This window comes from Cicer arietinum, chromosome 1, assembly GCF_000331145.2.
Source record: "Cicer arietinum cultivar CDC Frontier isolate Library 1 chromosome 1, Cicar.CDCFrontier_v2.0, whole genome shotgun sequence".
NCBI lineage: Eukaryota > Viridiplantae > Streptophyta > Magnoliopsida > Fabales > Fabaceae > Cicer > Cicer arietinum.
The window spans coordinates 26633035-26641175 of NC_021160.2; positions in this window are offsets into that span (position 1 = coordinate 26633035).

An 8141-nucleotide genomic window follows, 5' to 3' on the forward strand; every position below is an offset into this window, starting at 1 on the left:
CATATGCTCTATTGGCGAGTTTAACTCGTTTGGGATCGGGGATTTTGACACAAGCTAGACAACCCCAAGTTCGAATATAAGACAAGTTCAATTGTCTTTTCTTCACTATCTTATAAGGATATGTTTTTTTTTAAGATTTATGAACTCTATTCAAAATATAGAAAACAATCAAAATAATTTCCCCCTACCAATTATATGTAGCTCTAGAGTTTAGCATAATAGCAACAACTAGTAATGTAAGAGTTTTATTCTTCCTTTCAACTTTACCATTCATTTCAGGTGAATATGGTGCAGTAGGAGTTCTATTCCAACACTACTAATGTTTCTGGAGTGTGCATAATATCCTTTATAATTAAGGTCTTTCCAAAGGTGAATATTAACTCCAAATCTCCAATACCAACAACATTAGTGGTGTGGGAATCTCCCAACAATACTTTCTGATCTTCAGCAGTAGTGTATGTTTTAAACATAGCACAATCATAACAACCATGGCGTGAGGCGCCAATGTCTATCAATCATCCATCTGATCCACCAACAATGTTGATTTCTGTTATCATAGCAACAAATTGCTCTTATTTCAAGTTAGCCTGTTGAGCATGGCTTGGCTTGTTCTTCTACTTGTATGCCATATGACCATCTTTTCCACATTTAAAGTAGATAAAAGTTGGGATATGGACATTTCTAGGAGGTAGTTTATACCTTAATATTAAGACCTTAGGTGGGTTTCCATTCTTTTGGTTGTTCTTTATAGTGTGATTCTGATTCTTAAGTTGTTTGCTATTTGGCTTCAGAACTGCTCCGATGAAATTCTTCTTATTGTTATTTACAAGAAGAAGAACTTCATGTTTTTGGTATTGCTTTCGGGATTTTTCCTTAATTCTGAGGCGAACTATTAGACTTTCCAAAGATATTTCTTTTGTTTTAGGCTTAGGAGAATTTTTAAATTTTTCCAAGCAAATGGCAATTTGTCAATAATAACAATTTGAAACTGTTCATTTAGGGACGTATCTTCATATATGATCTCATGAGCTATTTCCTGGATTACATGGGGCTGAGCTTCCACTTATCGATCATCTTATATTTGAGGTAGTAGCTAACAACATACTTTTTGGCTTCAGCTTCCTTCGTATCGTATTTCTTCTTTAGAGCATGTCAAACCTGTTTAGCAGTATTGCTGGAATTGTATTAATCATACAGATTATCAGTAAGTCCATTCAGAATATAATTCTTACATAAGTAATCATTATGTTCCCATTGGGTTAATTCGACAATTTTATTATCATTTTCTATTTGTTCACATGTTTCTAGAACAACGAGAATGTCATCTTTTAGAACCTTGGCAACCCTTCTAATCGCTAAGAAAAATAACATCTTTTGTTGCCATCGTTTGAAGTGACATCCCTCAAACTAAAACGGTTTGTTGAAATTAGATGTAGAAGAACATGTCCCAGTAATTTCGTCGGTAGACATGGTAGAAGGAACGTCTTAAAATTGTTATTTTTGAGTTTCGAAAACTATGTAAAAATCAATTTTTGCCACAAAAAATATTACTGGGTTGAGTTACGAAATAGGTCCCTCTCTTTAAGAAATTTTGCAGTACTGCCAAAATTGTGCAAGACAAACTATCAACCACTTTTTGTTGAAGACAAAGACCAATGAAAGTGATCAAGTTGCAAGCTCAAAAAGAAGTAAACTACGGTCAATATGTTAGAAGTCTTATAATGTAAGGTACATGATGCAATATAATATTATTATATTTCAAATGCACATAAGAACCTTCCATTTTAGCATATGCATCAAAAGAATTATCAATGTGTCAAAATGCATGAACCATTTTTGTAAATCCAGTTTTTTTACAAAACACATTGTATTCGACTACAACATGTTGTAGCCGAATAGAAACACTAAGTCAGTGGCAAATTCATCAAATCTGTATCTGACATTAGGATATTGTAGTCGAATAAAAATGTCAAGTCAGTAGCTAAAATTGTACTTTTGTATTCGACTACAACATAGTGTAACCAAATACAAAACCAAGTCAATGGAAAAATTCAATCATCTGTATTTAACTACGACGATTTGCATTCGAATACAAACTTGAAAATTTGAATTAAAATTGAATGTTATAGAGGTGTATTCAACTACACTCATGTTGTAGCTGAATATAATTGCGAAACAATGCAATTTTTCAGTTCAGATTCAATCTAGATTGTTGCATATGTTAATCAAACCTCTAGGAACGATTGCCACTGATCTGAAGTGATGTCTAAGGAGTATAAATACTTAGTTTCAGATTTATAAAAACAATCTGAACATCAATCTTAGAACAATTTGGAGCAAACTTTCTAAATTATTTTGAATTATTCAAAGTCTTACTTTCATATTTCATGTACATATTTTACATTGTCATATCCTTGGAAAATGATCTCTATTGTACTTGAAATTATATTAGACTGTTTTCATTGTACTCAATTGTTATACACTCTTGATTTCAGTCAAAGTCATTGTTGTAAAACCATTCAAGTTATTGTGTAAATTGAGGAAAGTGGTGTACTTTCTTCAAGTGTTGTAAACTATGATAGTGGTGTGCTATCTTAGATTGATTGTTAGAATTTTGTAACAGAAGTCTTTGAGTTAGACTTGTACTTGTTCTAACAAATAGTGGAAAATCTTGTGGTGTGCAAGAGGATTGGATGTACCTTTGGTTGTAAGGGGAACTAGGATAAACTGTTGTGTTTTTTTTATTTTTTTTTTATTTCTGCCATTTATATTTTTCCATACATTAATCCTAATCAGAAAAATAATCCACTTAGTCTCTAAAAAATAGAAAAATTTTAAACACCTAATTCACCCTCCTCTTAGGTGCGCCTCTACATTAACAATTGGCATCAGAGCAGGTTCTGGTAATTTGCTCTTCGATCTTTATTATTGGCTTCTGCACAACTAGTTTTTAAAGATGATGTTAGTAGCAATAAATCACCTTACAAGGAGATGATATTTGGGCTTTAGGAGTAAATGGTCCCTATGTCCGAAAAACAGTCATCGACAATAAAGAGGAAATAAAGATTAAAGCCTCATGGACAAATGGTGAGAAAAGGAAAGTGTTGTTTGACAAAAAGGCCAAAAACATGTTACAATTGGCACTTGGAATGGACAAATTCTTCCGCGTGTCTCATTGCAAAATTGCCAAAGAAATCTGGGATACTCTTGAAGTAACTCATGAAGGAATTGTTGAGGTAAAACGTTCTAAACTTAATACATTATCTCAAGAATATGAACTGTTTCGAACGCAACCCGGAGAATCTATTATGGACTTGTAGAAAAGATTTTCTCATATGACCAACCACTTGATGGCGCTTGACAAAATCTTCACTAATGATGAACTGAACCTTAAAGTTCAAAGATCATTAACAAGGGCTTGGCAACTAAAGTAACATCAATTTTTGAAAAGAAAATCCTATCAGAGATGTCTCTTTCTGCATTTTTCAGAAAACTTCAAGAACATGAAATTGAACTTGGAAGGCTAGAAAAGAATGAAATTCAAGAAAAAAGCCAAAGAACATTACCTTAAAAGAAGAGTCAAAAGAGCAAATTGATGATGAGAATTCAGATGGAGATGAGAACATCGCCTTTCTAGTAAAGAAATTTGGTAAGCTCCTTCAAAATGATAAAAAATTTAAGAAAAGGAAAACTTTTAGGAAGAAAGATGTCTCTACTACAAATCAAAACTTCACTTGTTTTGAGTGTGGCAAGCAAGGACAATAAAAGCTTAATGCCCAAATATTGTCAAGAAAAATATTCTCAAAAAAGAAAGAATTCTAAAAGACCTATATAGCATGGGAGGACAATGAAGTCAGTTCATCCTCGGACTCAGAAAGTGACGAATGTGCAAATATTGCTTTGATGACATCACACCAATCCGACAAAGAAGAAGAAGTTAGTAACAAATATTCTTCTCATAATAATGATGCTAATAATAATTAATTATTGAGTGTAATGATGCTCAAAATGCAATAAAAGAATTACTTATTAAATGCAAAATTATGTACAAAGTAGTGTCAACTCAAAACAAACAAATTTCATCTTTTAAAAAGAAATTTGACATTATGGAAAATGATTCTGAAAAATTAAAATAGAATTTTACTTTCAATAAGTGTGATTCTCTTTATTTTAAAATTGTCCAACTACATAGAGTCATTGAAAGATATGAAAAAGGACAAGTTGGATTGAAAAATATTCTTAATAGGGAAAAATATTCCAATGACAAGAGTGGTCTTGATGAGTACTCAAAAACAAACAAATCCAAAAACATTAAAAACTTTATTTTGCTCAAAACTTCTTAACTAATAATTTTTTAAAATTCGTTCACTAAATCTATTTACACAAAAAATATCTGGAATCACTTTCACACCCTCAAACCTTCATGAAAGCAAAATTTAAGACCTGATCATGAATTTTTTTTTTTAAAGAAAAATGGACATGCATGTCATGATCAGCACATTTCAACATCCATTGAACAAAAACCAAAATCAAGTTTACACCCTTTCCATCAATCAAACTCAAAATTAATAACTTTATATACAAGCTCAAAATCACCTTTTTATGATGATCAAATGTTGAATTCTTGAAATTACACTTATAAAATAATGAGCAAGCTTTAAAAATCAACATGTAAGGACTAAATCAAACTTGCAGAGCTTGAAAATGATTTTAAATGAAACCTTAATGCATAAAACTATCTTTGATCATCAAAATAAGAAGAAAATTCAAACTTTCGTTACCCTAATTGTGTGTGATTTCAGCCGCCACAAAAGAGAGGAGATGAAAAACATTTCTTGTCAAACCAATTAGTCTACTAGATGGAGTAGGTTGAGAGGTTGATTTATGAAGTTGAGAGTTTTGTGTTTTGAAGTTTTGATCTATGTTATGCATAGGTGTAAAGATAGAAAGTATTTTTTGTTGTTGAAGCCCTTTTTGGAAAACAAGAAAATGAAAATAAATGGAGAAGAAAGTGGTAGGAAATAAGAGAGAAGAAATTTTTGTTGATTGTGTGTGTGGTTTTAATTGATGGCTTCGGCTACTAAGGTGCTTACAGAATTTTTCTTCTTCTTCTTCTTCTTTGTTTTAATTAATTTAATTGATAGTGGTTTAATCTACTACCATATTCTAATTACTATTAATCTGGGTATACGATGATATTATGTCAAATCCTAATTTATTTTAGGTCTAATCTCTTTATCCATATTATTTCATGTCTCACACCGAGTTCATTACCTAAGATCAATATAAAATTTGTTTTCTGACGAATTTACCCGTGTTGGAAAATTTTACTATTAAATCGTACGGGTAATAACAATTAATTAGTAAATAATTATTCTTATTCTTGCCGAATAATTATTCTCCCTTGTCAACTATTTTAAAAAAAAATAAAATTTACGTTCAAGTTATTCTACAAAAATTCTATCAAATATTATTATTCCAATGATTTAGGAAAAACTATTATTTTTATTTGTTATGTTAAAATTAAATTTTGATGTGCTGATATATAAATAATTTAAAAATAATAGTATGACAGCTATAAAAATTATAGTTCTTATATTCGAAAATGAACTATGTGCTAGAAGTTTTGTTGTACTACTAGGCTGTAACACTCTATACGTAAAATAAATAAGGTTTAAATATATTTTTGATTCCTTGTAAATATAATTCATTTTGATTTTAGTTCCTTGTAATTTTTTTGTTTGATTTAAACCCTTACAAACTTTAACAAGTTTTAAAAAAAAATCATTTATGAAATTTTTTTAGTAAAAAAGGTGACATGACTAATTTTGGATGAAGTGATACATGGTAATTGTGTAATTGTTGCTGACTAGACAATATTTAATATTTAAAATTAAAATTTATTTTATCAACTCATTTAATTAAAAACTTAAAATTAATTAATTAATAAACCAATTAAATAATAAAAAACTAAATAATCATCATCTTCAACCCCAATTTTTTTAATAAAAACTCAACAATCTTCATCTTCAACTCAATTTCTTCTTCTTCAAATCACAAATTCTCAAATCTTTAATCCAAAATGTGGTATTCTAGGGATGCATCCGTTTATGCCCCACAATCTTAATAAAAATATGGTAGAAAGATTAACTGTCAAATAAAAAAAAAAATTTAAAATTCTATCAAAAAAGAATTGCATGACAAAAAATAAATGGGCTTACAAACGAGACTTTTAACTTTGAGTCCAATCATTCTCTCAAACCTAAGAACACATGTGCAACAAATTACAGGTGAAGAGGAAATGCAGCCGCTCGCCGTGGAAGCTAGAAAAACATGCTTCATCAATAATTGATTTCAAGTTAACTGAATCACATTTTGAACAAAGACCCAAATATCCATCAAATTCATAAAATTGCAGTTGCTCAATGTAGATGTGCGATTGAGAGAGTTCAACGCATAACTGATATGATTATGTTTGTCATGAATCACTTTAAGGATCGTTCTAGGTTGAAAACTTACATATTGGAGCAAAAATGATGTTTTGTTAGAGAACGCGATAACCGAAACTACAAAACTCAAGGATTAACAACCTTGATAAGCTTAAAGTGAATTATTTCAAAAATTCTAGAGTGCAAAGCCTCACAAAAATAATGTTCAAACTTTTTTTTTTTCAAGTAGCAGCAACACACAAATAAATTAAGAACAACAATTCAAAAAAGAGCAACACAACTAGCAATTTAGGTTTCACATAACAAAAATTCATAAATAGAAGTTTCATCAATTCCAAACCTAGAGACAAGCTCTGGTACCAAAGATATAGATTTGAGTGCTTCCACGTGAGATTGAAGATCTAACCAATTAAGTGATTTCTTTAGATAAAGTGGTAAAATAATATTTATTATATTTTTTTATATATTAGTGGTAAATAGTTGTTTTTTAATTTTAATATTTATCATTAATATTTTTTTTATGCATTAGGATAAATATTTATCTAATATTTTTCTTATATTTATCAATGACAAAGATATGCTATGTGTTTTTCTTAATATTTATCACTAATTAAATAGGGTTGTTGCTAGCTTGTAGGCACGTTGCTAGTCAAAAAAACCCGGTTTTTAGGCGACTGTCTCGGATTGTCCCGAAATTTCGTCGGAAAATCAGAAGAAAAAAAATCATGGAACAAGACTCCTATAAATGGGACTTCTTACGGGATTCGACGCTCGAAATCCCAAATTCCTTCGTTCAAACCCTTTTTTTTTCTTCTTTTTTCCTTTTATTTTATATTCTTCAAAAATTCAAAAAAAAAATGCGTTGCCTTTATTTAATTTTTAGAAATTTTTGGTGGTATTTTTATATTTTTTGAATTTTATTTGATAGGGTTTTCGATTTTTCACTTCAATTTTTGTGATAGGGACATGGTTGGAATTTTCAGAATTGTGATTTTGCATTGCATTGTTATGATGGTGCATGACTAGGGCTAATTATGTAAATCTGCATTCCCTTGAACCTTAAATAGATAGGACATTTCATTTACGTCGTAGACTTAATAGAGCTGCTAGTGCTAACGAGTCAAAGTTAGAGTCAGATAGTGAAAGTGATAACTTGCTACAAATTATGGCTGATGCGAATAATAGAACCTTAAGATAAATTGTTGCACCTAATGTCACTTATTACGCATTGTGTATCACATATCCTGAAGTTATTGTACCATTTGAACTTAAATTTGGTTTAATACACTTGCTTCCAAAGTTTAATGGTCTTGCAGGCGAGGATCCCCACAAACACTTGAAGGAATTTCATGTTCTACCCTGAAGCCTCAAGGAGTCACATAAGACCACATTAAGCTGAGAGCCTTCGCATTTTCACTCCATGATGCTACCAATGACTGGTTATACTACCTTCAACCAGGTTCTGTTACAAGTTGGAATGATCTCAAGAAATTGTTTCTAGAAAAATTCTTCCCTGCCTCAAGAGTTGCTTCAATCAGAAAAGAAATATATAACATTAGGCAGATTGACAGGGAATCATTACATGAGTATTGGGAGAGATTCAAGAAATTAGTGTCTAGCTGTCCTCATCACCAGATTTCTGAACAATTGTTCATCCAATATTTTTATGAAGGCTTGCTATCTATGGATAGA